Below are 25241 nucleotides of genomic sequence, written 5' to 3' on the forward strand. Positions count from 1 at the left end.
AAAGAATGAATGTTGAATCAATATGGTTTTTGATTTACTATTAAACCATAATCATATTGCTCTAACTGACTAAAAGTAGTATGTTTTATGGTTATTATAGTGCCTTGTTATTTCAGATATTATTATAGTGTTTTTAATAGAGTCATATCTATTGGAGTTGATGAAAGCCAACTCCGAAGATGTCCAAGATCACCTACATGCAAGAACCTGTCAAAGAGAAGCCAAGAAGAGGAAGAGCATGGAGCAGGGGGAAAACCCTAAACAGACATGAGAGCAAATATGCAAACACAAGAGAAAATGTATTTACAATATGCACAACAAGATATGTGATATGATATGAAAATAAAAAGAAGGAGCTCGAATACAAAGAGCTCCAAGAATCTTCTAGAACAAGCTAGGAGATAAGTGTGACAACTAAGCATACAATCACTTAAGGTGGAAAGTCCTCGAACAATGTGAGAGGATAAGTATGACTTAGGAGAGAAAAAACTTCGGTATTGTCAACAACTTATAACTAACTCCTAGACTAAAATTAATAAATAAATCCATTTACCTAAGTAAGCTTAAGTAAATAGAATAAATAATTAGTAAATTAATTATTTACTCTAACACCCACCCTTAAGTGCAACTTAGAGAAATGCCTTAAGCTCACAAAACTAAGAAATGTAGGAATGGGTCCAGGCAACGAGGCCATGTTAGGTACCCATGAACAATGCAAAAGATGCAACCTCTATAAATGGGGAAAGATAGAAAACCACATGGGAAAAACCCTCCCCCAAAAAGAGGTAAGAACCTAGTGAAGAGCAGAAGAAGCCTCCAACTAGGGAAATGTCTCCTAAAATAGGAACAAGGAGTGATCATGAAGAAGCATCACTGAAGCATGAAGAAGCCACAAATATGTCAACAAAGCATGTTGGAGTTGATGAAAGCCAACTCCGAAGATGCCCAAGATCACCTGCATATGAGAACCTGTCAAAGAGAAGCCAAGAAGAGGAAGAGCATAGAGCAAGGGAAAAACCCTAAACGAAGAGAAAATATGCAAACACAATGAAAATGTATTTATAATGAAATGTGATATTTGATGTTATAAAAATACAATGAGAGAAAGGTTGCTTATAAAGACCTCAAGGAAGCTTGTAGAACAAGCTAGAAGGTGGTAGAAGATAAGGTTGACAACCAAACACACATCTACAAAAGGTGGAATATGCTAGAAGGGAACAAACTCTCGTGTTGTCAACAACTAACCACTACATGCATTAAATCCAAGATATTAAATAAATGCATTTACCTAAGTAAGCTTAAGTAATAGAATAAATAATTAATACATCAAATCGCCTTGTACATAGGATCAACCACTGAATACATAGTTCACACTATCGAACCATCGAACCATGGATGCATTAGAACAATAGCATAACCTCCCTTAATGTAGATGGGGTGTGTTGATAGGCAACTGAGAAGGTGGGCCAAAGTCTCCTACAAACGAACCAAGAACGATGAGAGAGAAAAGAGGTACAGACACCTATGAAGACACGATCAAACTGACTCTGCATGGGCTAATGTCATGGAAGGGAAACTCACTTGACAAAGGGAGAATGCTTAAAATAGCAAACAACTATCCCTCCCATGGTGCTTTATAAAAATAGTGCACATACAACTAACTCAAAACAACGTTCATGACCCCTGGAATGCAAGAGTGGCACTTTATCTCAGTGTGATACATAAAATTGCTTCAAAATGATAGCTACAATGATCAAAATCAAAAACAAGTTGCAACAAAACATAGTACAGCCAAAAATAAGAGAATCCATGCCAGAAAAATGATCCTAGGGCCTAAAACACTCAAGATATCCACCATATAACAAAAAAGCCAAAACTATGATAGAAAGAGCATAGGCCAAAAACTCAAGAAAATGACCACATTTCTAAAAAGTACATAGAACTAGCTTTCCAAAAATATAAAATTTTCAAAAAATGGGCATGGGACGCAAAAGATATGCATGTTGGAGTCAAAAATAGGACTTCAGATTTTAACTAAAAAATAGGCCATAAAAATGCATCAAAACTTAAAAATACCTACAACAAAGTCTCTGTCTCAAAATCAGCTTTTCAGCACTTCTTTCGAATTGGAAAAATACCTCCGTATGCTCAAGTTATGGCCCAAAAATTGAAGGTAGGTCCAAAATGACCCTGAAGGAGAGGTGCAAGCAAGGTCTGATGACATCATTCTGATGTCAGCAAACTGCTACATTGAAATTCATAGCCTGTTAGCCATCATTGCAAAAAAGAAGCCAGATGATGTGGCAGGGGCCACGTGGCAAAGTGCCATGTGGTAGCCCTACCACATGTCACGTGTCGCGTGCAAACTAGCTGTCAGGTGCTGACTGTGCATCCCTGCTGGCACTGAGTCTACACAGAGCAAGGCGGCGATAAACTAGCTATTCTGCCTGGCAGAGGTGCAGGAGGCTAGGGGCGTCGCCCAATCGCAGTGGCCTCTACGACGAGGTGACCGCTGTAGGCGGGGCCATTGTGGCACAGTGGCGACCGTTGGGTGACCACCCGACGGCACTATTTTTTTATTTTTTTTCTCAGGAATCCGTACGATCCGTACAGAAATAGATTGCAACAAAAAAAAATTTGCCTCCCGGAGCTCTGTCTCCAAAATTGACAAGCTTTATATGAATCCTGACTACAAACGGCCTTTCAAATCCAATGGCAATGTCCGTTTGGCCCCAATGTGCTCCAAAAATTCGTTGATCCTCAAATTTGAAGCAAAAATGCACAAACAAACTAGGGTTTGTGACTTCAAATCATGACTTCAAAATTCTTCAACGAAGCAGCAATAGGAAGGCTTTGATACCATGTTGGAGTTGATGAAAGCCAACTCCGAAGATTTTCAAGATCACCTGCATGCGAGAACTTGTCAAAGAGAAGCCAAGAACTGAAAGAGCATGGAGCAAGGGAAAAACCTTAAATGGACATGAGAGAAAATATGCAAACAAAAGAGAAAATGTATTTACGATATGCACAACAAGATATGTGATATGATATGGAAATACAAAGAGGGAGGCCAAATATAAAGAGCTCTAGAAAATTTTTAGAACAAGCTAGAAGATGCTAGGAGATAAGTGTGACAACTAAGCATACATCCACTTAAGGTGGAAAGTCTCGAACAATTTGAGAGGATAAGTATGATTTAGGAGAGAACAAACTCCCATATTGTCAACAACTTATAACTAACTCCTAGACTACAATTAATAAATAAATGCATTTACCTAAGTAAGCTTAAGTAAATAAAATAAATAATTAGTAAATTAATTATTAACTCTAACAATATCCTCCTATAGGGGAAAGGGTCCAATAGGACCCGTACACTGAGTCCTTAGCTTTACCATTCTTGTAGGCTTCCAAGAGTAAGCCTAAGTCTGGGGGGGTGGATGTAGTGCCTAATCTTAGTTCGCATTTTTATTATCATTGTTGAACTCTTTTAGGCCAATTTTATGCTTGATGATTAGTAGCATTATTTTGGGATTATCATATATTATTTCAGATTCAGTGGATATATGATGAGATTACTTAGTACTCTATACTTCATGTATGCATGATGCTTATTATAGTGTTTTTTTAGTTATTGATGGTGTTTAGTTAGATGGATTATCATATGTGTTTTCTTATGGATACTTACCCCGTACTGCATGTGTATGGTGTGGGTGTTTGTTTTCTTTATGTATGGCATTTCTGATGTGGTTAAGGAAGGGAGTTATAGTCACCTGCTAGTCAGGATCTACACGATGTACCACTTCCTGCCATTGTCTATTTAGCTTAGAATATTGTGTCTATACATGCATAGATTTTATGCAGGTTGCAGGTATCGGGTATTGACTTCCCTGAATTGCCAAGATGAGCATACCCTATCACATTATCTCAATGGTAAGAGAGGGGAGATAAATTCTTAAGTCCAAATCCTAAATCTTTAAGCCATTTGTCCTAGATAATTAGGACAAGTATCTAAAGTGTCTACCCTCTGAATGCATCGGATGACATTAATTTGTGATTATAACCCTTTAGTTTAATTTTGTATGTGTTCTTCTATGATTGGTTGTCGTATTTTGTTTTATGAGTCTTTGGTGATTTTTCTATTAATTAAATGATTTAATTTAATGAAAAATAATTTTGGTATTTTAATATTTAATTAATTAAAAAATTAATTAAATAAAAAAAATTAAATTTGAAGATAAAAGTTATAAGTATAAATTTAGAATGTGATAATATTTATTTAATTTAATAATAATATATTTAGAGTTCATTTTTAAATAAATGCTAAATAATATTATTATTCAAGTTAATAAATATTTTATCAATTAAGTTTCAAAAATAAATTAAAAAGTGAAAAAGATATTAAACTATTAAAAGTCTTAAGTTCACATGATATGTACATGAGATTAAAATATAAGAAATTAATTAAAAGATAAAACAAATGAATTTAATAAAGATATTTTTATTGCATAAAGTGCACATGAGATTAAAATGTAATAAATCAATTAAAATAGAAGTCAAGTAAAAATTAAATAAAGTTATTTAATAATTCAATAAACATGCGTGGAAAAGGTAAGGAAAAGATTAAGAAAAGTTATTACGAGTTAAAGTTTGGTGAGCACGGAGTCCTCTCGGGTGAATGCACAATTAGTGCCCCAATTTAAAGAGAGAACTCCTTATCACCAATTGGGGTTCATTTTGCAGGGATGAGAATCTTGGAAGCAAATTTAGGAAGGGGAATTTTGGAAAAAAAATTAGAGAAAAGTTCTTGGATAGAAGCAAATTCTCTCACAAATCTTCTGGGCATTGTGATTTTAGCATCAGAATCCAGGTAGATTCTTATGTTTTGAATTGCATAGTTAATTACGTTATTTAAATAATTCTATCTTCTTCGTGACTGTGGATTGTAAATCCAAATTTCTCTGTGATGAGCTGTGAATATTTCAATGTTGTAAAAATATATTTGGAGAGGGGGGGTTTTACCCCACCCCACCCCCTTACCTTACTAGCCGATGATGGCCTTAGCCATTGCGGCAGTAGTCTGCTATGACAGAGCTGTCGTAGGCTTTAAAGGCCACAACCTTTTCTTTAAAAGGGCGATGTTTCAAATAAAACACGCCCACTTCCTTTTTTATTTTAATTATTTTTAATATGTATAAAATATTTTATAAACTTTGTTTATTAGAAATTTTGATTTTAAATAATAAATTTTATTAAAAGTTTCTAAATTAATTATTAATAATTTTAATCATTATTATTAATTAGTAAATTTATTAATGAGTTTATTATTTATTAATAATTATTAAGTTTAATAAATTATTAATGAATGATAGTATAATTAGTTTTATATATTTATTAATTAATTAAATTAAATTAATTTTAATTAAGATTAGTTAATAATTGAAGTAATGTAATGAATTATTAATCAATTTAAATAAATGGAATTTAATTGAGATTGAATTAAAGGAGAGTGTTTAATGGAAATGAATTCATTTTATAATGATAATGATTTTTAATAAAATCAGAATTATTTCATTGAAAGATTATTAGTTATAATCTTAATATTTTAAATAATCAAACATTTACCCATAAGGTATTTTAAGAAAATTGATTTCAAAAAATTATGGGGAAAATTTTTAATTTTTATTCCAAACAAATATATGGGTTAACTATAAGGTAATTGTACCATTATTTAAATTAAATAACAAGATAATTTGTAAGGGTAGCTATGGATTTTATCTATTTAAAACATACGTTCAACAGGAAATGGAAACCTCACATTAACTCAACAATATATTATCAATCAAACTGAGTTGTGAGACTATTATGATTTTTATGTACTGTCTATGTTTTGGGTTCAAGGGTTTAACTTAGCTTGACCAGTCGTAGGTTGTTACTAGACGCTCGGGGGTTATGTGTTTGTGATGTCATGCTGATATTTTGTTCTTGATCTTTTTAAACTCAACCATAGTAATGTGTTTAGTATGCTCTATGATGGATTATATTTATTATTGTTATTGCTTTTCGGTCTTCTTGTGTGAAGCTAAGGTGTATATATATGAGATACTTGACTTAACCATTTTTGAGTCCTCGATTAGTTATACTTGGGTTACTTTCCAGTCGCCTTGATAGGATTCAAGTGTTTGCTTTGATCTTGATGATGTCATGTTGTGACATTTTTGACTTAACCATTTTGAGTCATTGATTAGTATTATTGGGATACTTTCTAATTGCTCATTGAGAACTGATGGGTATTGTGATTTATCTTGGGATGCTTTCCAATTGCTCGCAGAGAACTGATGTGATTATTATGATTATCTTTATGATGATTTCCAGTCACTTGTATAGGAATGAGGTGATTTTACTATGATTCTTTGATTTGTGATTTCATGAGCCTAGGGTAGGTAATCTATATGTAGTGTCAGGAAGTGGCATGCAATGGGGGTCGGGGCCCTAAGTGGTTCCCAGGGTAACTCATTGTAAGTTGTTTAATAAGTGAAAACATTACACTAAATGAGAGAAAAATGAACCTAATAAGAGTCTTTGTATGTTCTCGCCCATGCCTCAAGTGCTAGTACAAACTAGGATGGGAGTAGAGAGAACACTTGGTTGTGACCTTGCATTCCATAGTATGCCTTGTCAGTCTGAGAGGATACTAGTGGCCGCATAGGGATCACTAGTAACCTTGGAGTCCTAAGAGACTACCAACTCCAACATAATTTGTGTGATGCACTTTCCTACTCACACAGTAGGTTTCCTACATGTCTTATGTGCCTCTGGGAATTAGATGTCGATCTGTCTGGAACCTTTGAGTTAGAATACTTTTAGGATTTCCTGGACTTAGAGAGTATTTTTGATATTTGGTTTGATATCTTGTTTGGGACTTGAGACTATCTCCTCAGCGCGGTGGGAGTGGGTCATTTAGGTTTCACCCGGTTGGGTGGTAGTGCTTTTTACTCTTACCATCGAGATCCATCCATAGTCACCGTGGCTGGAGCTTCCTTGTCTACATTTACTTTCATTCTTTTTATGTATCATTATGGTGAATGGTTTCATTTATTTTTATTGTACTTTGTATCATGGATTTGAGGAGGATGATGTATTTTTGTTTCTACATATGATATTCTTTAGCCTTTCATACCTTGTGACATGTACAATGGATGATTAAGCATTTCAAATTTCATTTGTCAAGAGGCATTATTAACAAATGTATATTATTATATAGACTTTTGACTTTCTCTTATTCTTTCATATGGATGTGGTAGTGGTTAGACTTAGTATTAATTAAATTTAAATGTAATTCAACATTTTGGGATCCTTAAGGAATGTAACCTATTATATTTGCTTATAGTTGATTGTATGTTATTGCTTCTGCTACTATGTGTTTGATGTGTATGTTTTACCTTTCTTGTTTAAAAAAAAAATGTTTGGTAAACTTAGTTAGAACTTTAGGTTAATTCTTTTGAATCCCTTGGCAGGGCATTACATGGTTTTTGAAAATATAGCGAAAAAAATGAGAAAACCACAGTTAGTGGAAAACCATGAGAAGCAAATGATATAGGATCAATAGTTGACTCAATGCACAGATGACAAGTTGGTGCTAGAAAGTGGTTTGATAAAGGAGAAGAGTGAATTTCTAGAGAAAATTGCATTATTTGTAAAGTGGGGAGGTCTAAAGCCAAAAATAGGTAAGATTAAAACCTAGTGTGATGAGAAATGGGGTGCTATGAAAGACTTTAAAACATTATAAAATAGTTTTTTTATGGTTACAATGGATATAGCACAAGATAGGGATTGGATCTTGAATAGTGGCCCTTATTTTATGGACAGACATGGGTTTTATATGAAGAAATGGACCCCCAATTTTGATCCAACAAAAGAGATAATAAAGGAACTTTCTCTATGGGTAGGGTTGAGAAATTTTCCCTAGGAATATTGGCAGGAACAATGTTATGAAGAGATTGGAAACAAGCTAGGAACATTCATTAAGGCGATGGAAATGGTGGACAGAGAAACTTTGAAAATGTTCCCAAGAATATGTATAATGTGGATGATTGTCATCCAATCCCTGAACTAATTGACATCTGTAAGGAAGGGGTAGTATGGAGACAACCAGTGTCTTTGGAGGAAGGGTTGAAGGTATGTGAGATTTGCCTTTGTGAGAAACATGCCTTAGAAAGTTATAAACAAGAAGGATGTCATAAGAGTAGAGAAGGGGAAAGGCTACTCCAAAAGGTTATAGAGATGGCCAGGATAAAAGAAGTCGAGAAGGATGAGAATGAAATTTTAAGGAAAAGGGATAATGTAGAGGTGGAGAATGTTATGATGTTGAAAACAAGAGCAAAAAATTGTTAGGAAAAAGAGTTTGGGGTATGCAAGAATCTAGAAGTGGTTCAAAAAATAGTGGTAGATGATGAAAGTTGCGAAGGCCCAAAGGAAACACCACAAAGTGGAAAATATGCTGGTGAAGATTAGCAAAGGAGGTTGGTGAGTGAGAATGTCAATATAAGGATGGAATAGGGGCAAAGGCCAGTTAGTGAGGATGGGGTTGATTATAGAACTTTTGAAGGAAGTTAAAAAAAGGGTTGTAAGGCTCTAGAATGACCTCAAAAGTCTCAGGAGGCAAGGTGTTAGGTGGTACTATTATTAGAAAGGCTAGAAGAATCACCAAAGGAGTGGGAGGAAAACTAAGGGTATATGATAGGGTTGGAAGGAGAAATGGAGGGGGGATTAAAGAGTGTTTTAAGGATATTAAAATCTCTCCAATAAAAAATCTGAAAGGAAGATTAGGAGAGTCAATCTTGGAGGAAATTTTGAATGAGGATGATGAGGAAAGAGATGTTGATGGAGAAGAATATTTCTTTGGGATGGAGTAAAATATGATCCTTAAAGAAAATGAACTATAGAGAAAACATAAAGTAAAAAACATAAGGCATATATTGGGGATAGCCAAGAAAGGGGAAGAAGAATAATTAATGCATCAATCCAAATTGTAGGAAGTGCAAGAGTTCAAAGTAAATTGAAAATGGGAAGGTGAAGGAACCCCTCCTAGAAGGGATGAAGATCCTCTCATGGAATGTTAGGGTTTGTAATGCCCCTAACCAAACACACTTGATCAAGAGAGGACTTGATAAAGCAAAACCAGATGTGGTGTTAATGCAAGAAACGAAGATAAAGATGGATGATTTGGAGGGGATGAGAAGAAATTTTAATAGATGGAAAAGTGTGTGGGTGGCTATAGAGGAAGCCTTAGGGGGAATGTGTGTTTTATGGAATCAAGAGATAATGACTAGATTTGTAATGCAGATGGGCAAGAATTGGCAGTGGATCAAAGTTTCTTCAAAATAATTAGGGTATGAATTTAATGCTCTTAATGTTTATGGCCCATTTCAGAGCAAAGAGAAGAGAGAACTATGGAAGACACTAATAGATGTTCTCAAAATATTACAAGATGAAATCACTATTTTAGGGGGTAATTTCAATGATATCCTATACCCATAAGGAAAAAAAGGAGGTAAAGGTTGGAGGTCAACTACATAGGAGGACTTCTTGACCTTTGTTATGAAAAATGGCCTAATGAATATTCCCTTTAAACAGGGGGATTTTACATGGAACAATAGGAGGCAAGGGTTTGTGAATATTACTAATAATTTGGATAGGTTCCTTTTAGGGGGGGATTGGACAAGAGTTGTTTGGTTTGTTGAAGCTGAAATTCTACCTATTCATGGTTTAGATCACTTCCTCATGAGTCTAAGAATTTAGGAAGAATATACTCCTAATTGATGCCCTTTCAAATTTGAAGTTGTGGATGAGGGTAGATGGATTTAAGGAGATGGTGGAAAAATGGTGGATGGAGGCACCTGAGTGGAAGGAAATAAGGCTTTTAATTTTTTTTTAAAGCTTCAACATATAAGAGGAAAGCTAAAAGTGTGGAATAGAGAATCTTTCCAAAACATATTTAAAAGAAAAGGGGTACTGGAAGAAGCACTTAAAACTTTGAATGAAAAAATAATTTATGAGAGGATGAACGAGGAAGATTTCCTAGAAGAAAAGAGGCTAAAAAAAGAGTATGATGAAATCCTATTAAGAGAAGAAGTACTCTGGAGACAAAAATCAAGAGAAGTGTGGTTGAAAGAAGGGGATAGAAACACAAAGTTCTTCCATAATTCAGTTAAAATAAGAAGAGCTCATAATAAAAAAATTTCTATTAAGAATGGGGAGGGTGAGGTGATAAGTGATCCAAAATTGATAAAGAAAGTGGCAGTAGATTTTTTCAAAGATAGAGGAAGATGGAAGGATGGGGTGTAGGCTTCAGATGAAGATGTTTTGGATCACATTTAGGGGTGTATTACAAACAAGAAAAATGCAATGTTAGATGCTGAAGTCTCAAAAGCAGAGGTGAAAATGCTTTATGGGATTTAGGTAAAGATAAGAGCCTAGGGCCAGATGGCTTGACAAGTAGTTTTTTTAGACTCATTTGGGAGTGTGTAGAAGAGGAAATTTGGGGGATGGTGGAGGAATCCAGAAGAGGGGGTTTGTTCTAAAATATTTGAATAATACTTTGATTGTGTTAGTTCCAAAAAGGGATCAATGCAAATCTTTTGATGATTTTAGACCAATTTCTTTATGTAACATTGTGTATAAAATCATTTCAAAGGTAGTTACCAATAGGCTTAAAGTGGTATTGAATGATGTAATATCTAAGGAATAAAGTGGAGTCGCTCCAAGAAGATCCATGTTTGAAGGGGTGATTATTCCCCATGAAATGATCCACTCAATTAGAACAAAAAAGCTTAGCAAAATGATGGTAAAATTGGGTATTAAATGATCTTATGATGAGGTAAATAGAGATTTTTTCTTCAAAGTTATGAAGAAATTTGGTTTTAATGAGGATTGGGTTAGCTAGGTAAAAGGTTGTTTAACCTTTTTTTTATCTTCTTTCTTATTTATAATCTTGGTTGAAGTGTTAGGGAGGCTAATTAAAGAAAAAAAGGTTAGAGGTATACGAAAAGGGGTAAAGGTGGCAAGGGGAGTAGACCCAATTTCGCATCTGCAGTTTGTAGATGACACTTTTCTAATTGGTGAAGCTTCAGAGCAAGAATCTAGATTGATGAAAAAGATTGGAAATCTATGGAAAAGTGCCAGGAAAAAAGAGAAATTGAGAAAAGTCTAAAATTTTCTTTTTTAACACCCCTCTTTATAGGAGAAGAGCCATTGGGAGAATTCTAAATATAAAGTAGGAAAATCTTCCAAGTAGGTATATGTGAATTCCTTTATTCTGAGGGAAAAATAGAAGTGAAGTATGGAAAGGATTGGCAAAAAAATGTTTGAGGAAGATGGAAGGATGAAAAGGTGACTGGTTGACTTCTACAGGAAGGATTATGATGCCAAAAGTAGTGATCTTAGTGGTGCCTATTTTCTTAGTGATGTGGTTAAAAATCTTGAAGAAGGTGATTAACTTAGTGGAAAGGGAGATGAGAAAATTATTTTGGAGTGGGGTGGGGGAAGAGAAAAAATGGTCATTACTTATAGGGGAAAATTTTTGTAGACCGAAGAAGTTTGGAGGTGTAAGAATTAGAGACTGGAACAAAATGAACATTGCTTTAGGGGCAAAGTTGGTATGACAGATGGAAAATGGTGAAGAGCAAATGTGGAATAGGATTCTCAAAGCTAAATATTTAGACTCTCATGAGAATATAAGGATTTTAACTATTCAAAATCCAATTAGAGGTTCAACAATATGGAAGTTTATTCTTTCATGCAGGCATGTCATAACAAACCATATTTCATGGGTAATTGGTAATGGTAATAGGGAAAAGTTTTGGGAGGACTCATGGAATGGAAACAAATCTTTAGATGAGGAAATAGGAAATAGAGAAACGAAATAGATATTGTGTGACTTGTGGGGTAGGAATGTTAGAAACTATATGATGGAAGTTGAGAGAGTATTTGGGATAAAATGGATGTGGAAAGATTGGAGAGTGGAAGGTCTATCTAAAGGACAACAATAATCCCTAAGGGAGATCTTTCATAGAAGAAAGGTCTACATAATTAATAGAGATGATAGGATTAGTTGGTGTGCAATAGCTTCGGGTAAGTTTTTAGTCAAGTTTGGATATGAAATTTTAGACAATAAGGAGGAAGAATGTTTTGAAGTGGGGGATTTGTGTTAGAGTAAAGAAATACTTCCAAAGGTGGGAACTTTCTCATGGCTAGCAATACAAGGAAAAATATTAACAAGGGATAGGAGAAGAAAATTTTGTTTCCAAGGCTCTACAAAATGTGTTATGTGTGGAAAGGAAGAGGAGAGTGCTAATCACTTGTTGTTAAATTGTGACACTATAGCACAATGATGGGGGTGTCTTGTCTTCAAGAGAAATTGGGTTGTTTTGGACCTTGGAGCCCCTATCTTAAGGCCTTCTCTATGGCCAAGATTAGGAAGGAGAAACTTATTTGAATGCATATGGAGAGTGAATCCCTCAATTGTTATATGGGAGATCTAGAAGGAAAGGAATAGAAGGATTTTTTAGGAATTATCAGAGATAATTGATCAACTTTTAGAAATGATTGATCAGTCTATTGAAGAAATGGTTAATGTTTCAATCTTTAGGAAAAATATGTCAAAATATGTGTTAATGAATTATGATAGAGCTATTCAAAAAATGTGGCCAGAGATCAAATTAGGAAAGGAAGGGGCAAATGGAAAATCTAATTCTAAAACCAATAAAAGGGAAGATGCAAAATGGGAAGCTCCTGAAGAAGGTTGGTTAAAAAGTAAAATTTTGATGGGGCATCTAAAGGAAACCCTAGAAAATTAGGAGCAGGATGCATTATAAAGGATTATTCAGAGGAGACGTGGCCTTTGGAGCATTAAGGTTACAGGATGAAACAAATAATGAAGCAAAGTTCTAGGAAGCATTGCTAGCATTAAAATGTGCAAAAAAATATGGATGAAATAAAATTATTTTAGAAGGTGATTCGATGGTGGTTGTGCAAGTTGTTAGCAATAACTCAATCTCCACGTGACACTTAAAATTTTTGTTAGTATCTATTGTTGAAGAGTTAAATAATTTTGAGGAATTTCAAATTTACCATGTCTCTAGAGAAGCAAACAAAGATGCAAATGCTCTCTCTAAATGGGTAGTGGGCTTAAGGGAGGATGGATGGTTAGTTTTTGAAAATTGTAGCCATTGGGAAGGAATTGACGAAGAGGTTTCATGCATTTATTAGTTGGTGTTCTTTTTGAGATTAGTTGAGTGTTTTATAAAAAAGAGATGATGGAAAGATAATTGACGTCATAAAGGACTATCAAAAAAGTTGGATGGGCAGATTTCAAAAATTGGTAATAAATGGGTTAATCATGACAAGATGTGATAATAGGTAAGGCATGATCTTTGAGGAAGGTTGAAGTGATGTTTTCGTTAATGTGGAAACTATCTGAAGGCATTATATATAGTAAAGGTGGAAAGAATTTTCTAATAATTAAAACAACAAATTTATAGAAGTGATAGTGACTGAATTGAAAGGTAGAATGGAAGCAACATTTACCTTTAAAACAAGCAGACAATAGAAGGCATTTTTCAGACCAGTACAGGACAAGAGGTTGAAATTGCTGCTCAAATGCCCAATACCAACTGTGATAGAAGCTGTTAAGGAGATGGTGGGTTATCTATTTCAAAACTCCTCCCATCATTAGAAGATAAATGCAGATATAGTGGTGATAATAATGGCATGGGGGCTGGATATAGTATGCCTGGTGGAAGAAGTGGAATGGGTTATGAAAAATCTATTTTTAGATGATTTAATTGTGGGAATTGAGTCCCTATTAGAGTGGACATGGCCAAGGAAAGGTTTTGATTATAGAAAATATTATGAGAACTATGAAGAGGGTAGGAAACTTGGACGGGTGGGTTTTCTATGGTGTCCAATAGGGGTGGACAAGGATGGTTATAAAGCCAAGATAAAGGTGGCTTGGGCTAAGCTAGTGGAAGAAATTGGAGTTTTTCTAGAGAGGAGTGGAAGAAAGGTTATGGGATTTTTCATTGCACACCCATGGAAGAGGAGAAGTGCGAGAGGAAGAAGGACTAGGATGGTGGTCAGTGTCAAGTTCCCAATTAGGGTGGAGGAGGGAAGAAGGAAGAGGAAAGCAAAATGGGCCATTTTTGTCTGGATTAATATGGGCTTCGAAGCACAAAATTGCTAAAAGAAATCTCAAGGAAGGATAGATAAAATTATAGAAATGTTGCAAGCTCAATGTAGTGAAATATAATAAACAATTTTGTGGAAGTTTTTGGAGGGTTGAGGAGGAAGATATAGAAAGGCACAAGGTTGGAAAGAGGCCGAGTAGGGGTGAAGGTGAAGTAATGGAGATGAAGATGGAAGATTGGGAAAGAGAACAATAGGATAGGTGGAGGAAAATCTATTTATTTTTTATGTTTTTTTTGTTGATGCCCAGTCAAGAAATGCCAAGATGTAATGGGTTTTTTATATAAAGGTCTAGGACTTAGGGGGAAAGATATAAGTTTAAGAATGTCTAGAAAGGTGATTTTTTGAGATGAAACATGTATTTGTAAGGGAAAGGATATAATTTAAAGCCTAGATCTAATATTATAAAATGATATTAAACAATAATATAAAAAATTATTACGGAACAAAAAAATAAAATAGTATATTGCCTAGGGCAATATAAAAAGAAAAAACTCTAAAAATGATAACATTCAAGTAAATGTAAACATATTGTAATTGTGTGATCTCGTGACTTCTTTAGGCATTCACACAACTCCTTCTAGAGAACAACAAAAAGGTTTTCTCGTAGGATTACATCCCCCCAAACAAATATTAAAAAATTTGCAAGAAATTATAGCATTCTTGCATGATCTTAGAACACAATCTACACAAAAATGATTTTTTTAATATCTTACAAGATTTCAATCCCATGATTCATGGAGTAACAAGTGAGAAAATATAAAAAATTACCAATAAATTTTTTTAAATGATTTTTTTGACATGTGAAGTGGGTCCCATTTGACATTCCATAATGTGAGCAAGAAAAATCAATAGTTAGAATTTAATACAATTATCACTTAAAAGATTAAGATGTAATGATTAATACAACATTGTGTTAAGATAACTAAGAGTAAATAAAATAAAAAGAATATGTGAATATTCATAGACACTCAAAGAGAGCTCCTTTGATGAGTAGGTTTTTCTAATGCTTCTTAATGTGTGCATAAGGGATGCTCAAATTTTAATAGATGGATACAGGTGGAGGGTCAAGATGAACTCAAAAGAGATCACATAGAGTACTTCTTTAAACTTGTAAAATGGTGACAAGTGTGACCATGAGAGAGTTTGCAAAGACTTAGCGGTTGTAGTAGATTTACCATAAAAAACATTTTATGTTTCATACCACAAATAGCAAAGTTGGGGAATTTGAAGAGTTTTTGAAGAAGTGGGAAGAAGGAATAAAATATACCTTAGATGAGATGAACATGCAAGACACTCATGTGAGCTCTTATATGCACATTTAAGGTTGACATGAACATGATTGACTTTGGGATACTTTTTGCTTTGTTTAGGAATGTGCAAATGATTAAGAAAAAGATTAGATGAGGATTACAATTAATTATTGGGCAAGTGAGATAGGTTAGGTTGGAAGCATGTGTTAGTTAGTTGGAGTAATGTTAGGTGATGGTTGAGTCATGTGTTTAAATAGATTGAACAAGGTTCATTTAATAATTGAATTAACTTAAATACATATGTGTATTTATTTAAATTACACTAGGTTTTATCTTTGATACTACAAAATATATTTAAGTTCTTAAACATTGACTATCATTTGTATTCAATAGTTTTTGAAGAAAATTTCAAATTTATTTTATGATTAATAAAAACTATTCACTAAACAACCCAACCAAATTTTACAGATAATATAACCTAATTATAAAGTTTTAAAAAAAGAAAAAAAGCCTTTAGATAACATCAATAACATTTTTTTTTAATCATACCATGGAATACAATATTCTCTTAGTCCTTTGATTGATACAATTTTATGCCTAGCTATCCTCACCATTCCTCCTTAAATACAAATCCTTAGGAAAAAATTTATGAAGAAATTTAGCTTTGTTCAAATACATAGGAATAATGTTGGTATGGCTTTTGTTGGGATGACTTATGGAGGAAGTGCTTTTATTATGTTCCAATAGCACAAAGTTCTATCTAACATCATTTTTAGAAAATCTCTTTTGGCACTTTTTAGACACCCTAAAACTATCGAGCATAAATCTAGGCAATCAAACAAAACTAAATCAATCATTGTGAGAAAAAATTAAATAAATTGATTATCAAAACTAAAACAAATTAAAATAAATCAAAAGGATCAAGTAACTCTCGAATTGATTTTAATTAATTGTATAGTCTACTTAAATATTTAATCCTTATTCCAACCCATTCAAGGGGCATAGTTGATAAAATAAAGCAATTAAAGCAACGAAACCAATTTTCTAAACTCTCTCACTCACCAAATGGGAGGAGTTAAATGAACCAATGAGAATTGAGGAAGAAAGTTCACATGGATTAAGAATTGTGATGCAGTGGCGTGTACTTGTCTTAATTGTTTAGGAATTAATTATGATATAATTTTAGTTTTAAAATTTATTTTAATAATTTATTTAATTAAAGCTTTAATTAAAAAAACAAAATTGTATATATTGTAAATGACATCCAAGTTTAATTTTAGGGTAATAAGATAGTTTGTGTAATATATAATGCTAATTTTAAATATGATTTTATTTATTTAATAGAAGTATTTGAATAAATAAAAACTTTGAGTAGATATTTCATGTTATAAACTTTCTATTTTCTCTTAAAATATTAAAAACGAGTCTTATTATCCAACATTTCTCCAAAAATTACAACAATTAAGTAAGGATTATATATAACTTTTAGGTTTACAACTTCTCTTACATAATATGTTAAATAACAAGTGTCACATAGTAGCATGTACTTGCCCTATTGTTATAAATTGTATTTGTAAGTATTGAATACAATTTGTAATTTTTAAAATAAATTTAATTTAATCTAATTCAGAAAATCAGAAAATAATTATTGTGAAAAATGGAAAAAAACATTTATATAACTAATAAGTTCTCTAAGCATAATTTAAAATGAATAAATAGAATAGTGTAAAAACTCATTATACTCTTATTATTTCATTGATAGTTGTAAATAACTTTTACTAAGATGTATATAAAATTTTACTCATATATATTCTTTTGATGAAAATAATCTTTACGAAGTACACAAAAATTGACCATGTTATTATTATATTTTTTGTAAATTTGATTAACCAAAACTTGTGCATAGAGAAACTAAAACTAAAATAACTATTACCATGTAATAGTTTTTTTTGAATATTTTTTTTAAATGATTATTTTTTCCATATTTGATAAATTGAATTTAATTGTAAAATCTTGAAATTATTGAATACGTTTCTTAAGCAATATTCAAATTTTCTAAATATTATAAATTTTATATCTATGTTTTAATCTTCAACTTTTTTATTTTTGTATTTTCATTTTTAAAAAATTTATATTTACATTATTTAATGTTCATTCTACATTTTTTTCTTAAATCTCATCTCCTATCGGCGCACTCGTTGCATGTACAAAAGCATGTGACTACTAGTACTATAATATTTTTAATATTTCATATTGAAATTATCTTAGTTTTGAAGGAGCCCAGACAATTTTGTTAGAAAAGAGAAAAATATGGAATTTTTTTTATTTTTATGAAAGAGGTAATTTAGAAATAAGATTCAACAAAGGTATCTCAACCAACCAACCAAAAATAAGAAGATTAACAAAAGATTACAACTAACAAAACATACAACCTCTCAACCTATTACTATACCAATAAAAAATAAAGATGCTTGACAATGAAATCATTTTTATTTCACCTTTCTTTTGTTTGGAGTGATTTGTTATTGACCTCGTAATTTTTTTTTTTTAGATATTCAAGATCTCACATCAATAAGCACTACAACACATCAACAAGCACTACAAATCATATTATTATTATGTACAAATATTTATATAATAATTAATGAAACCTTTAAATACACTACGTGTCACTTTTATCTTTAAAAAGTACTATGATGCTAGGCATAATTTGAATTTTTTAAAGACGTATTTTGATATAGTCACTGTAAGAATAAAGTATATTAAATTTACTTAAAAGTTATATATCAATTAAACAAGAGCTCTAATTGAGCTTTAGTCCCTGCCTTATGTGGGGAGAATGAAGGGTTATACATACCGCCAAATCTATTTTTTAGTTTAATCCATGGAACTGTAACATTGATTTCAAAAGTTGTTGCAATTTTATAGAAAAGGAGGAAGTTGAGGGTTAAAAAAAACTAGAACGGTGGAAGTTTTCTATTTGTATTTCGAAATTAGCAAATTTTCAAATTGCACAAAAATAGCACATGTAACATATGAATAAGTATGTTGAGAAGACTGTATATGTAAAACTATCATATTCTATGCATTATAGGAGGAGTAATCTAATTTGCATTGTTTGTATTAAGGACGACTGTATCAAAAGAATAGGATAGTTTGACATTGATGTAAAATGTAAGATATGTTTCAATAATTATGAATTTGTGTTTCCCTAGCATAACTTCAAATATAGAAATAATTAATAGTATAATTTTTATTTTTTTTTAAAGTTTTATTTTAAATAACATTTAATGAAAAAACTATACTCATATGATGTAATGTTTGATCATTTTCATTAAACTAAAGATAAATAATGTTTTTACAAATTATTATATATGTCACATAAATAATAATAAGAATTGATATTTGGTATTTTTCTGTTATTAATTTTATTCCGTCAAGAAAAATTAATATAGAAAATAAAGTAAATAAAAAATAGTTTTAAAATAAAATAAAGATATAAACATTCAAAAATTTTAAGATTAAGAAATTTAAAATATTTAATATTTACTATATAATATTTTAGGACTTTACTTCATATCAATAATTAAGATGAAAATTACAAATAGAAGATATGATGTTGTTAGGGAGGGTAGCAAATTAGAAGAAATGTTGTTTTGTTTGCATGGAGAAAAAGATTTTGGCGTCGAGAAGAAAATAAATTCAAATATTAAAAAAATATTGTTTAAAAATTAAATATAACGTGTAAAAATTACATTTTTAATATATTTTGAAAAAATAACTATTATATTGTTTAATTTGAAATAAATATAAAGCATTTGAAATAAGTAATTATAAATAGAAAATATATCTAAATATTAATTCAGTCATATAATTTAAAAAAAATATTACTTCACTTACTAAATTTTTAGAGGAGGAGTCCCTGTCTATTGTGAAATAATTAAGTTCATAAATTTTAAGAAAACTATTACTTATATTTTGAAAATTACTGGACCAAGTAATAAAAATAAAAATATAAGTACATATATTTTAAATTTATTCATGTATAGAAGTGATTAAAGTTTATAATTTGTAATTTGTTAAATATATTTTTTAGAACTGAAAAAATAATACAAATAAATTTAATTTGAAATAAATTATTTAAAATTTTATTATTTGTAATTTAGTATCTTGAAAAATAATTAAGTGAAGCTTTTGGAAAAAAATAAATTTAAGATTTTTTAAATTATTAATCTTTAAAAAATAATAAGAACTATTATTTGTGTGTTACTATTTTAGAACTTTTTAGAATTTCAAAATACACTTATGACATTTGGAAACTTTGCAATCTCCAACTTTTTAATAATTTGTGAATTAATGAAAAAAATAAATTTATTATTATATTTTATTGAAATATTTGATTTTTAACTAAATTTTAATTTAAAATAAAAATGTCTTTAATTGATTTTCTTAAAAAATAATTAAAATAAAATAAAATTTGAAATATAAAATATTTTAACACAATTATTAAGAATAATATAAAAGTAAATTATATTAGCATTCAACTGAGTTGTCATCAACCTCACTTGCATGGCACATAGGTGTTCTAGTATAGAGGCCCCTATTTCCTTTCCATTAATATAAATATAATTAATTATAACAACAATTACACTCATTATGTGACACTTTTTAAATTTAAATATACGAGATTTCTATGTATAGATAACTTGTGATTTGAATTTGATAAATGTTTTTTGGTTCTAGATTTAATTGTGATCCAAAACGTTGAATTTTTTTATTGTATTATTATATTTCTTTACAAAAATTCATGCTAAATTTTAATATAATTTATTAACTAAAACTTTCATTTAACTTATTTCAATAAAGTTATCTTATGGTATCTATTAAAATTAAAAGTATTTCTTTTTACAATAATAGAACCTGAATGCATCAATATCTAAACATTTTATTGAAATTTTCTAATCACAATTTTCCAATTTCAATTTCATTAACTCAAGATCAATAAAGAAACTTTCTATTTAATTTCACGCTCAATGTTTCATTAAATCAAGATTTATTCCAAAAGATATGTTTTTAAAGGAAGTTTCCAAATAGTTGAAAATTGACTCAAGATTAATAAAGAAACTTTCTAGTTAACTTCCCACCCAATGTTTTATCAAATTAAGATTTGATTTGAAGGTTATGTCTGTAAAAAAAGTTTCAAAATAGTTGAAGAAAAGAAGAAGAGATTCCTTAAATGAAAAAAAACACTTCTCATATATAAAGACTTGTATTATCATTTGTCAAAGCTTCATAACTTCATTAATCCTATAAAAAAGTTCATATGATGGCACAGATATGACTTCAAAGAGAAGAAAAGATACCACGAATCCGTATGACAATGTCGGTGTGGTGTTAACAAAGCAGTCCAGTCGTCAAAGGCACAACAATTAACGAAAGATTTGAAGGGGCGGCTAATGCCGTAGGATTCCATAATATCGTCCATTGACATAGACAGTTAAACTTTATTATACTAGCACTTGCACCAAAGAGGTGCAAGGGGTACGCCAATAGGTCTTTTTGTCTTAAAATCAAAATAAAAGAGATGTAATATTAAAAGAAGGATTTCTAGATTACAATTTAGTTGTTATATATAATTTAGTCATTTACACGCGAGTAACCTCTTTGGATGTTCAAAAATTGTACAACTTTAATGTTCTATTTAATGCACAACATCCTAATTCAAGAGTTGGTTTGAGTTGTACAATTGTCTAAATACATTCTTTTGTATGTAAATACAAACATAGTTTGAGTCAGATGCATGGCTAGCGTGAGTAAAAGGAAAATGATGCAAATTGATAAGAGGAAGTGCATATGATTAAATGGTGTAAAATTGAGAACTAATTTCAATTATAAAAGTGTTGAAAATGTTACTTGACATACTTGAAATTGCCTTGTTCTTTTTTGTTATTGTGTGTGAAAACCTTTTTAAATACAACAAATGTCAATCTATAGAATGAAACAAGAATAATATAATATTAGAATGTCAAATATTACCATTTTCTATAGATGTAGCAGCATAGATGTGGGTATAGCTTCACATAGCCTCAAATCAATTTGGATAGTAGTTTGGGACCTATAATTTGATGGTGAAAATTTCTATATTTAAAATCTTATATTTAATATTTTTTTTTGTACATTTCAATTCATTAAGTATTAAAATAAGCATATGTCCACTTCTATATCTATTTTCAATATTTATCATCTCCATTTTAATAGGAGGAAAAATAATAAACTTCCATCTCCATTTGTGAATTAGGGATAAGAAGCTTGAAAAATACATAGAAAATTTATTAATTTAAAGAACAATTAAATAAAAAAGCAAAAATAATTGTTTAATTTATCAATATTGAAATATTTAAATAATATGTACTTTAAAAGTAGTTGATATATTATACAAACAATATTTTTTTTATTAATAAATATTGGAAAGTAAATATTATTACAGAAGTGGAGCAAAATATAGTTAAATTCTTTAATAAATTAAATTAAAATAAAATAAAATTATGCTTAATATAAAATAATATAATTTTTTTAAAACTAAATTTTAAATTTTTAGATGAAAATTTATAAGATCATCTTACAAAGTAAAAAATAAGATGGAACATTGAAAATTATTAGTCTAATTAAATTATTATTATTATTATTAATTTAACCACAATTGAATTCAAAAAAATGAAGAATTAAAGAATAAATAAATATAAAAGAAACTAAATATGTTTAATCAATAAGAAAGGAAGAATGAATTTCTCGTAATAACTATTTTAGTTTTCCATACTTATTACTAACCATTTAATGTAAAAAGAAAACAAAAAGTATGTTTTTTTAATTTAATTAATCAACAATAAAATTTAATGCTGAAACAGTCAAATAATCTAAATACATGGGCACAACGAATGCACCCGATAATGCATAGTTGAGAAGCGATTTGGTGTCGCATTTTCTGTAATTGGTGCAGCAAATAACATAAATAAAAATCAGAACTCTATGTCAAGAACACCTGCAAAGTATTATATCTACACTCCTATTCTTTCCAACCGATTCTTGCATATCAGTGATACGTCTCATGCAAATAAATAGACACTGAAAAAACCATTCGAAATCAGATTTTAATTCAAAAGAATTAGTCATAAACAGACACTTAAAAAACCATTCCAATTCAGATTTTAATTCAAAAGAATTAGTAAATGTTTCGGGCAAACATGGAAGTATAAACAAGTCTCTCTCTGTTTTGACATATCTGTGTTGTCATTACTCATAACAAGTATCTTCACAAAATCATTCAAAAATACAACATAACTACACCTCAAACGCGTGCCACACCTCACCAGAAGATTCCATGCAATGGATTATAGCAAAGGAATCATCATTAAATTACATGATTATAGCAAAGATTCCGCCACTGTTCCTCAACCCAGTCGGCTAATTTGCCGCTAAAGAACCAATGAACGTTGATTTGCCTCAGAGAAAGGCTATTTTTTGATGTTTCTAATTGCGGACGAGGCGGGGTTTCGAGGGCTAAATTTAGCAGCGACTCCGCTATTTCGGCGACTTCCCGGAAAATAAACCTCGCCTGGAGCAGATTTCTGCAAGGGGAAAGGTTCTAGGGTTTAGCGGAGGGAAAAAATTTCGGTCGCGCGGAGCTCTCGGGATCGAGCCCCTGTTTAGCTGTTCGGTGACGATTAGTTTGGGAAGTATCAACATTGTGTGTGGAGCAGATTTCTGCATGTTGCGACTGGACAGGGGCATGTGCAAGGATTTACTTACAGCAGAGAGGTAATTTTGACTCGTTTTCAGGAGCGGAGGCTAAATATAGCTTATAGCGTGAGAATTATTTAAGAAAAGAATTATTATCATATGAGCAGATTCTTGTTCGTAGCACAGGAGGAGGAGTTTTTCTAAGCATAGGAAATGTCATCTTAGTGCTAATAGTATTCGCGTTACCTTCCACCCTTGTGTGGATTTGGGTGACATCTTTGTGCTTCCATTTTCTTATTCGAGTTAAGTGATGTAGCCCTTCTGATAGCGACATAGGATCTTTATCTTATGCAATATCAACAAGACTTAAGTAAGATAGTTAGGGGACTCAAGAAGATGATGACCTTCCGGCACGTCAATTGCATCATGGAAGCCGTCGTACATTTCTTCAGATGCACCATTGCTCGTGCAAGTCATAATGCTGTACACAATGCTGAGGGATTTGTTGTGAAATAATTTCAATTTTACTACTCCTATTTAGTTTTGTTCTCATAGAACGCTTGATCTTTGTGAACTAATCAGTATATTTAAATAGATGATATGTGAATTTTTAAAAAATAGTCATCTTGTATTTGTATGCTCTGTATGAAAATCCATTCCTACTATATGCCAAAACATCCCCTCACCTCGTACAAACTTAGTCCATCGTACACTCTACATGGCTGTATTGTACGGGTCCCATCGTACGTCAACACTCCCCCACACAGTAAGGTCTTCCTTACTCTAACTCTGTACGCCCTCTTAGCAATCCCTTACATCGACTCTATTTCATAGTCATCGCTCTATATAGTTTTATAAATCAATTTTATGTGTTGATATTCTTTTCCTCAATGCAGAAAAAACATGTACGTAAATATACTGCTGTTTCAATTTTTGATATGGTGTTAGGTATATTTGAAACATGGGGTCGCATTGCATGAGGTTGCACATAAGGAGTGAATACAAAACAGTTATCTGTATACAAAGAGATGATCTTATTATATTTGTCCCCGATTCTTTATTTTTAGTAACATAAAGTGAAATTTGGTTCATAATATTAATACACTGAACAGTGAAACTCTAACCATACAATGTGGATGCAATTTGTTCCATCACGATTCAGGTTCAGGAGGAACCCTACCATTTACAGTTTGGAACTTGGTGACTATGTTAGAATTTTTTTGATACATTCTGGAGGCCAAGAAAATTTGGAAGTCCTGTAATTTTTTTTAGGATCTGAGAAGTCTGGACTGAATCAGACAAATCTAGCTTGTTCAAAATGTCTAAATTTGAGCTATATTTGGCAGGATGTGACAAAACTTCTTTGGACATACGTTCATCTTTAGTATGACTTAAAGTAAAGACATTTGAAACTTTCTATCAATTGCCATGTCATACATCCAATCAGAATTTCATGAAAAAAGGGAAGCTTGTGAAAAAAACTTGAATTGCATAATTTATCTGCATAACAAATCCCAATTTGTATTGAAAAGCAAACATCATGTATATTTCAAATGGTACTAGTAGCAAAACACATACATAAATGGGCCTAAATTAAGAAAGATGTAGAGAGTTGTGAACATGGAAGTGGGATATAAGTAGGTGCTTTCCAACATACGCGGAATAATGGGCTTCAATTGGAGCCAATTATGACAGTCAACCTTGCATTTTTTATCAGTAAAATCAATCAGTTGATTTCTTTGGAGAAGTAAGAGCCATGAAGCAGTTCTTAGGTATCAAAAGTTGGAAAGCTAGAGAGAGATTGAATATTTGTGGCCTCTGTGAGTTGCCAGATATAGACATGCAAGAGTTTCATAAACACTAGGCTTGCTTTGTCTAAGAAGTAGCAATTTTATGAATATTGAAAGTAGGCGATTTTGAATAATTGGGTTGGTTTTGAAATATAGGTGTTAGTTTTGTCATGTGACAACAATGGCTGAAAAAGACCGAGAACTCTTCTACTTACTTTCC

At 31.4% G+C, this 25241-nt stretch overlaps 1 protein-coding gene across 2 annotated transcripts in view; it reads left to right on the plus strand.

Moving 5' to 3' along the window:
• The first annotated feature begins 22432 nt into the window (after positions 1 to 22432).
• The window catches only part of LOC149537250 (serine/threonine-protein kinase BSK1-like), a 134047-nt gene continuing 131238 nt past the window's right edge, over positions 22433 to 25241 (plus strand). The window contains exon 1 of one of the 2 annotated variants that reach the window (XM_089807523.1): positions 22433 to 22540. The gene's annotated coding sequence lies outside the window, so the exon portion shown is untranslated. The other variant, XM_089807524.1, reaches the window with a different exon arrangement.

Source organism: Cupressus sempervirens, chromosome 10 (genome assembly GCF_028749045.1).
Source record: "Cupressus sempervirens isolate cs-2001-9-10 chromosome 10, ASM2874904v1, whole genome shotgun sequence".
Classification (NCBI taxonomy): Eukaryota; Viridiplantae; Streptophyta; class Pinopsida; order Cupressales; family Cupressaceae; genus Cupressus; species Cupressus sempervirens.